This window comes from Musa acuminata, chromosome BXJ1-3, assembly GCF_036884655.1.
Source record: "Musa acuminata AAA Group cultivar baxijiao chromosome BXJ1-3, Cavendish_Baxijiao_AAA, whole genome shotgun sequence".
In the NCBI taxonomy this organism is placed as follows: Eukaryota; Viridiplantae; Streptophyta; class Magnoliopsida; order Zingiberales; family Musaceae; genus Musa; species Musa acuminata.
Genome location: NC_088329.1, coordinates 11,673,371 through 11,681,193, shown reverse-complemented (window position 1 = coordinate 11,681,193; position 7,823 = coordinate 11,673,371).

Sequence of the window (7,823 nt, the reverse complement as noted above, 5' to 3'; positions counted from 1 at the left end):
CAAGTTAATTCGAAAGATTATATAGGATATGAGAGGTTTCCATAAGAAGATATGATATTTAGATTAGTTTTTATGTATGATTGATCGAGGATATCTATTTGAACATCCCATGAATTATTATCCATCCAAACCGACAAAGGAGGGGGGCAAGTCCGAAAAACCTGCGTGAGATATTGTTTATGAAGGTCAACAAGGTCAACCATCCCTAAGTTATTGCCTAGTGGGGGTTAACTTGTTCATTTTCTTTCCTATTAATAAGTAGATTTTTATCAGCATATATAAAGAAATATATATATATATAAAAAGAAATATTTTTATCAGCATATTTATTCTGATTTTAATATATATTTTTTATATGTCATGAATGAATAAAGTTGAGGTTTTGAAATTACTATCATTTTATCATTGCCCTAACCTTGTTTTTCATGGATCGTGGAACACCCTATTGATGAACTGATATGTCGTGACTGATGAGTCAACATAGCCTGGTTCACGAGTGAATATCGGGAGTTTTCGGCCGAGTGGGCTGGTTGTCGAGGTCGGTCATGCCCTCCGAACGGGGTGTTGGCGTCGGAATGTTGAAAGCGCCTCTTTCGATCCGGATGGTCTCGCCTTGGGGAGATCCGCTTTCCTGCACAGAAGGCCCCCGTCATGTCACGGACAAACTTCTAAACAAGGTGTTTGATGTAATGCTTATATCTGTCCGTGTCTGTTGGCATGTTCATGCCTTGTACAACATGTAAAGGGGCGGCCGAAGGCTTAATAGTCCCATTTTAGTTGGGTTGGTGGCCTCTTTAGGCTTGTAAATAAAGGTTGTGTCATGTGGACACGTGCGAGAGCTTTTCGATCTGTAATGGACCATTTTACCCTTTGTTGTGCCACTGTTCAGAGCTTGTAAAGTCTGTTTGTAATTTGCATTGTCTATGAAGTGTTTTTCGGACATGTCTGCTTGTGGATCCCGATTGAGGCGTTCTTTTTAACTCGTTCTCTCTTTGATTGGTCCTAAGGGACAATGGGAGGCTTCGGGGAGGCTGACATTTGTGGACGGACGCGCGAGGGTGCCGCACGACTTAGGCAAAACCAGCTAAGTCCGTGTCATATGGTATCAGAGCGGGACAAGCACTCATAGAAACACTTGACATGCAAACGTGGGGGACCTAGCGGGGCTGCATTGAGGGCAGTCAGCACACGCGCGACCGTTTGAGGGAAAACGGGCATGGAGATGTAGGGAAAAGAGTCGCTCAGAGGAGCGAGCATCTGAGATTGGCATTCAGAGGAATGGCCAACCCTTCGCGCAAGAGGCACCACGAGAACAGGCAAGCTTGGAAGAATTTGGAGTGCACAAAGGTTGGGATGGCTGAGTTTGAGCTACGGCTCAACGTTGACAACTATACTTGATGGTGCTCTAGGCAAGCGAGGCGCTTGGCAAGAATGAGACCATGCAAGGTGGAATGAGTTGTTCAACGACCAAAAGAGTTATGCAAAGCTCACAGAGGTGAGGGGAATTGCTAACTCGAAGAATTCGGTACTCATGCATGGGCTTGTATGCGGACGATGGAATGTTCGTGGCCATCCCAAGGCGGTCGAGACTCGGCGCCATGGAGCATTGAAACTTTCTCTTTGGCATGTGAATGATACGTCCGTAGGAGGCTGAAGTGTGCAATAAGTTCAGCATGTTGCTAGGCCTTGAGGGGTGCAGCGGGGGCTGTATTGACGGGGAGTCGCAATCTAGCAAGTGCGTTTGCAAGAGGCAGAACAATGCACAGTTTGTTCAGCAGATCGGAGTAGTCTAAGGGGATGGTGATCTCCGAAACGAAGAGAGATGTTGCTCCAACGGGACAGTTATCCAGGAGGGATAAGTCTCGGCTCTCCAGAGGGAGAATCATGTGAGACGGACTTCACATGTTGAGGAGGAGTACCTCACAAACAACAACTCCACGAAGCTCAATGGATCGAGCAAGCAGCGAGGAGTTGTCGCATGATCTCGCTCGAGAGAATGCATTGGTGGATGCATTGCGAGATCAAGTGGGGGAGCGACCTAAAGCAACTTAAATGAAGGCACACTTGGAGTCGATGTAGAGATCGAACTCAAGGGAGGGCTGACCCGTGGAATGGTGGGCACGAGGGCCACCATCGACTCAATGCAAAAACGAGGAGCGGAGCAACTTGGGTGTAACTTGACGAAGTACCCAAGCCGCATGAAGGGAGCCAGCAGAGAAGTTGGAACATGGAGCAGAGGCACAGTGCTTTCCTTAAATAGAGGTCAAGGACATGAACTCTTGCAGAGGCAAGAGTAGGATCATGTTGTTCCATGGTTCCTTCATTCTGAAGGAGCGGGCTCATCTTGCATGGTGCCAAAGACGAAGGGAGCTTCTAGGCACATGCACCTTATCTCGGAGGAGCATTTGATGAAGGAACTAAGGTGACTCAATTTGCGGAGGCGAAGTTGGGTTCAGAAGGCCTTTGCACGGGGCAAGAGGACGCAGAGGCGGGTACTCTTGAAGAATATGCCACAGTGTTGCCATTCTAGTTGCCATGAAGGAAGCGGTGCGTAGCGAAGATTGTGCTGGTAGGGGCAGAGGCCCAGGATCCAGACAATGGTGCACAAACTACAGTGAAATCAGTGGACTTCGGGAGCTACTAGGCGACGGACTGTCCTAGAGCGGTGCTTCATCTAGGTGTGACCCAAGAGTGGGTGGATGAAGGTCGATTGCCAAAGGAGCGAACAAAATCGAAGGTGGAGGAGACCCTGCGATGTATTGGTAGAGGCCACACATGGAGGGTTCACATTTCGAGTTTATTCCTAAAGGATCAGAATGCAATGGAGATGTCACCAGGAGGCGACATGGTGCAACGGATCGTGGTGGAACAGTTCGTGGCAATGCGATACACACAACATAGTCCCGGGAGGGACTGGATCATATGGAGGTATGATCGGGAGCTATTGGAAGCTCCACTTCGGTGAACAACACGATGGCAAGAAGGGCTATGGATTCAAGGAGTGAAGGCCATGGTACCGCAGAGGCGGGTCTTCCGGGCTTGCATCGAATTTTGCATCGGATGGAAACCTTGGTCATCAGCATATGGGGGCTGTGTTCCACTAAGGGAAAAGTTCGAATGCAAGTACCAGTGAGTCCCATGGGAGGGACTTGATCATGCAGAGGTATGATCGAAGCAGCTGGAGAGTTGGATTGCTCCAGAGCTCATATTCGCTTAAGGGAGCCCGGCAAGTCAGAGGACAAGGCCGAGTAAGCGAACGTTGCTACCAAGGAAGCTAAGGAGAACAGAATCGGTGCAAACCCTACAACGTGATGGCATAGGCCATGCATGGGAGTTGCAGTCTGTCTTTCCATCGACCAAATGGACTGCTTGGAGAACACAGAGGTGTTGAAGCAGGGGGTCGAAAGGGGCGAGGAAGCGACGACGAGTCTAGAGGGACTTAGCTACCCAAAATCAAGGATCAGTTAGAATGGAGGTGGACTCAGAGGAGTGCCACAGAGACATATCTACTGATCGTGAAGAAAAGGGATGCAGATGCGAGGCGACGGATAGTAGGACCATGGGCATGGCAGCGCCATGGTACCGCAGAGGCGGGACTTCCGTGAAAGTCATTGATCCCTTGCTCTCATGGAGGGAGAGCGCTTGGTCGTGAAAGGGGCCGAGGAGGTAGAGAATGCAGAGGCAATCTTCAAGTACCGAGACAAGGCTGAAGGGCAGAGACCGAAGAACTTCGTAAGACCGGTGTCAACAAGTTTCTCATCAAGATAGCCGTAAGTGAAGGACTTTGGGTCATGCAAGTGTGCACGACCAAGGAACGAAGCAAGCAGTACGCGGTGCTGTACCTTTGCTACTCAGTGGAGTAGGCGGCAGGGTTGATGGAGAAGACGGTACAATCCCAGAGGCGACCTCATCTATCAGAGAATTACTCCAAGTTGGGGTGAAAACTTCCCGCATTCCAGAAGTTCGATGGCATTGAGAAGGTGAATCACAGTAGCTAACTCAATGCAAGGAGTGCAAACACTTCATGTGCTTCAGAAGTGTGAGCAAAGAGCAGGCGAAGGCCAGTAACCAGCTTGATGCATGAAGTACAACCTCGAGGAGGCGGGCGAAGTCAAGTAACCTTTGCCTTCTCAACTCTTAAGAGAATGGGCGAAATTGAGTACCCTAGTTCTCTTATTTATCCAGCAGAGGAGCTCTGCACAAGTTCAAAGACCCTTCGAGGACAATGGAAGACAATAGTTGTCAAATCCTCACCAACGGTGATCAGTGCTACTGAGAGTAGATTATCCGCTTCATTTCCCAACGAAATGCCAATCGAAAGCGAAAGTGATGCGAACCTACTTGGATGTGACAACTAACTAAAAGAAGAGTCAATGAACAGATTTTGTGGAGGAAGGACCCAAAACTTCAGAAGTTTGCGAGGCGATGCTCGTTAAAGCTCCAACAAGCATCCACCCAGTTCAAGCAGCATGTGGAAATTTTGAGAAACTGGCGCAGTAAGAATGGTCTTTTCTTTCATTTGGTGGATCCGCAGGAATCAACGAGGATCAACATAACTCAGCTAACCCCACACGAGAGTCAGAGTCATTGGCGAGTTGAAGCAGCATGGCGGATCAAAGGTTCGACTACTCAAAAACAGCAGCGGAGAGCAGCTGGGAGCCAGGAGGCGCATTGCAGCTGGAGCAGAAGATTGAAGACTCAGCAAAGGCGAAGAGTTGCAGTGTTCATAAAGGCTTCGACGAGGACGTCGAAGGGATAAGTGGGGGAGAATGTCACGGACAAACTTCTAAACAAGGTGTTTGATGTAATGCTTATATCTGTCCGTGTCTGTTGGCATGTTCATGCCTTGTACAACATGTAAAGGGGCGGTCGAAGGCTTAATAGTCCCATTTTAGTTGGGTTGGTGGCCTCTTTAGGCTTGTAAATAAAGGTTGTGTCATGTGGACACGTGCGAGAGCTTTTCGGTCTGTAATGGACCATTTTACCCTTTGTTGTGCCACTGTTCAGAGCTTGTAAAGTCTGTTTGTAATTTGCGTTGTCTATGAAGTGTTTTTCGGACATGTCTGCTTGTGGATCCCGATTGAGGCGTTCTTTTTAACCCGTTCTCTCTTTGATTGGTCCTAATGGACAATGGGAGGCTTCGGGGAGGCTGACCTTTGCGGACGGACGCGCGAGGGTGCCGCACGACTTAGGCAAAACCAGCTAAGTCCGTGTCAGTCAGGTGTTTTCTGACTGTGGCCCCTTCGACGAGCAAGTCAGTGGTGGGTTGATCTCTCTCTCTCTTTCTCTCTCTCTCTCTCTCTTTTGCCTCTCCTTGGGCCAGATGCCGGTCATGGGTTTTTATACTATTGTACGAGAGTCGGTCGTACGCAGGTTTGGCATGGTGACCGATTCTTGAGAGGTGAGATGATACCTTTGTGCGACCGTCGTCCCAGAGTATGCGGAACGGTGCAGTCTCGGGCTTTCCGGGACAGGACGTACCGAGCAACGCCTTGGTACGTATTCTAGTTCGACGCGTGGGGGTGCTCCTCTTGCTGACTTGGCTGTAGCGTGGCATGGCATCGGTCGTGACGTGGCTTGGATAAAAAAATATACCTTATCATTTCTCCCTCCCCCCCTCCCCCATCGAGGCGTGCTTGGGGCCCTTGAGAGGGCGAGGGGTGCCCTGGGTCGGAATGCCACAGCTGTGTTGATTGCTTGTGAGGGGATGTTGGATTGGCTCGTCGTGAGGCAGTTGAGGGGCGGCGCCCAATGCTTTGGGAAGGATTTATGCCATCGATCGGGTGGCTGGGCCCATGCAGGATGATGTTGGTGAGTCGCTGGTCAGGAGAACAAGCTGTGTGAGCTGGGCGGAGATGACCTGTTGGCCAAGTAACTGATCTCGGGTTCAGGCTTGTGGTTGGCGACTTGGATAGGGACTGGCTAGTCGCAAGTCAGGAACTGATCTGACGCGACTAGGATGAGGACTAGCGAGTCGCAAGTCGAAAATCGATTTGGCATGACTCGGGAAAAGACTAGCGAGTCGCAAGTCGGAGGACCGATCTGGCGCAACTTGGGAAAAGACTGAGTCATAAGTTGGTGGATTGATCTGGCGTGACTAAGATGAGGACTGGCTAGTTGCAAGTCAGAAACCGATCTGGCGCGACTAGGATGAAGACTAGCGAGTCGTAAGTCGAAAATCGATCTGGCGCGACTCAGGAAAAGACTGGCGAGTTACAAGTTGGAGGACTGATCTGGCATGACTAGGATATGGACGGGTTAGTCGCAAGTCAGGAGCTAATCTGGTGCGACTAGGATGAGGACTGGCTAGTCGCAAGTCGTGAACCGATCTAACATGACTCGGGAAAAGATTAGCGAGTCGCAAGTCGGAGGACCGATTTAGCGTGACTCGGATAAGGACGGGTTAGTCCCGAGTTAGGAGCCGATATGGCATGACTAAGATGAGGACTAGCTAGTTGCAAGTTGGGAACCGATCTAGCGCGACTAGGATGAGGACTGGCTAGTTGTAAGTCAGGAAATGATCTGGCGCGACTAGGATGAATACTGGGCCTATGGGCCAAGGGTCTGCACTTGGGCTCAGGCAGGATAGACGAGTCGCAAGTCGGGAATCGATTTGGCGTGACTCAGGAATAGACTGGCGAGTCGCAAGTCGGAGGACCGATCTAGTGCGACTCGGATAAAGACTAGTTAGTCTCAAGTCGGGAGCCGATCTGGTGCGACTAGGATGAGGACCGGCTAGTCGTAAGTTGGGAACCGATCTGGCACCACTAGCATGAAGACTGGGGGGCGTCGTTGGGCTGTGCACTAGGTTTTGCCTAGGTGCCACCTTGCCATGTGGCTTGCCAAGTGGAGCGGCGCAGGGCCTGGTGGGAAACTTCTTGTTATGAATGGCTTATGGCAGGAGATTTCGGGCGACGAGGCGCCTCTAGCGAGGGCTCCGAGACCAGTAAATCTGGAGAATCCGAGGAGTTATGATGGTTTTAAATGTTACGACCATCTCTCTCCTTGGGAAGCCCAATCGTCGTCTCACGGTGGAGTAGTCTGCTCTTTATAAGCTTCTCCTAGAGCTGTTGCCATCACTTTTGCTCAGTCCTTCATTCTATGCCCCGGCTTCTTCCTTCCAACCTTGAGGTTGGGATGTCTCCGTCTTCATCTTCATCTTCATCTTCTTCTTTTGGGGGCCTACGATCTGAAGTCATCAGTGTGTCCTCGAGTGGCACACCGTCGGAGGCCACAGGGAGCCCTACTGCGCTTGAAACTCTTAAGTTGTGGCATGATGTAGACTCAGTGGTGACCGAGGACTTTTTGAGGGTACTTCGGGATTGCTATCGCATCCCGAAGTGCTATGGTGTTCACGCCCCTCGGCCTGGTCAGCGATTGTATGAATAGTTTCCCAACGGGTTCGGGCTGATCGTGGGGGCCCTCAAGGTGGGACTGTGGTTCCCGCTACATCCCATTATTGGGGAGTGCCTCCGTAAGTGGGCCATATCGTCATCCCAGATGGCACCAAACTCTTGGCGCTATCTGGTGGCTTTTATTAGGGAGTATCCGGGGGGCTAGGATTGAGCCGACCAGGACCCTCTTCCTGGCCTACTTCCATCTTATAAGGGGCAAGTATTACCTAACCACCCGCAGCGGTTTTAAGATCAGCAGCACTCCTTCCAACAACAAAGGTTGGAAGAGCCGCTTCTTTTTCGTCAGTTGTAGTGGGGGTGGGGTTTTAGTACTGGATGGACTTCCCAAACCATCGATAACACCCCCCCATTGCTTTCTATCAGAGAAACAACATATGTGAATCGGTTGAGAGGCATCTTGTCCTCTTC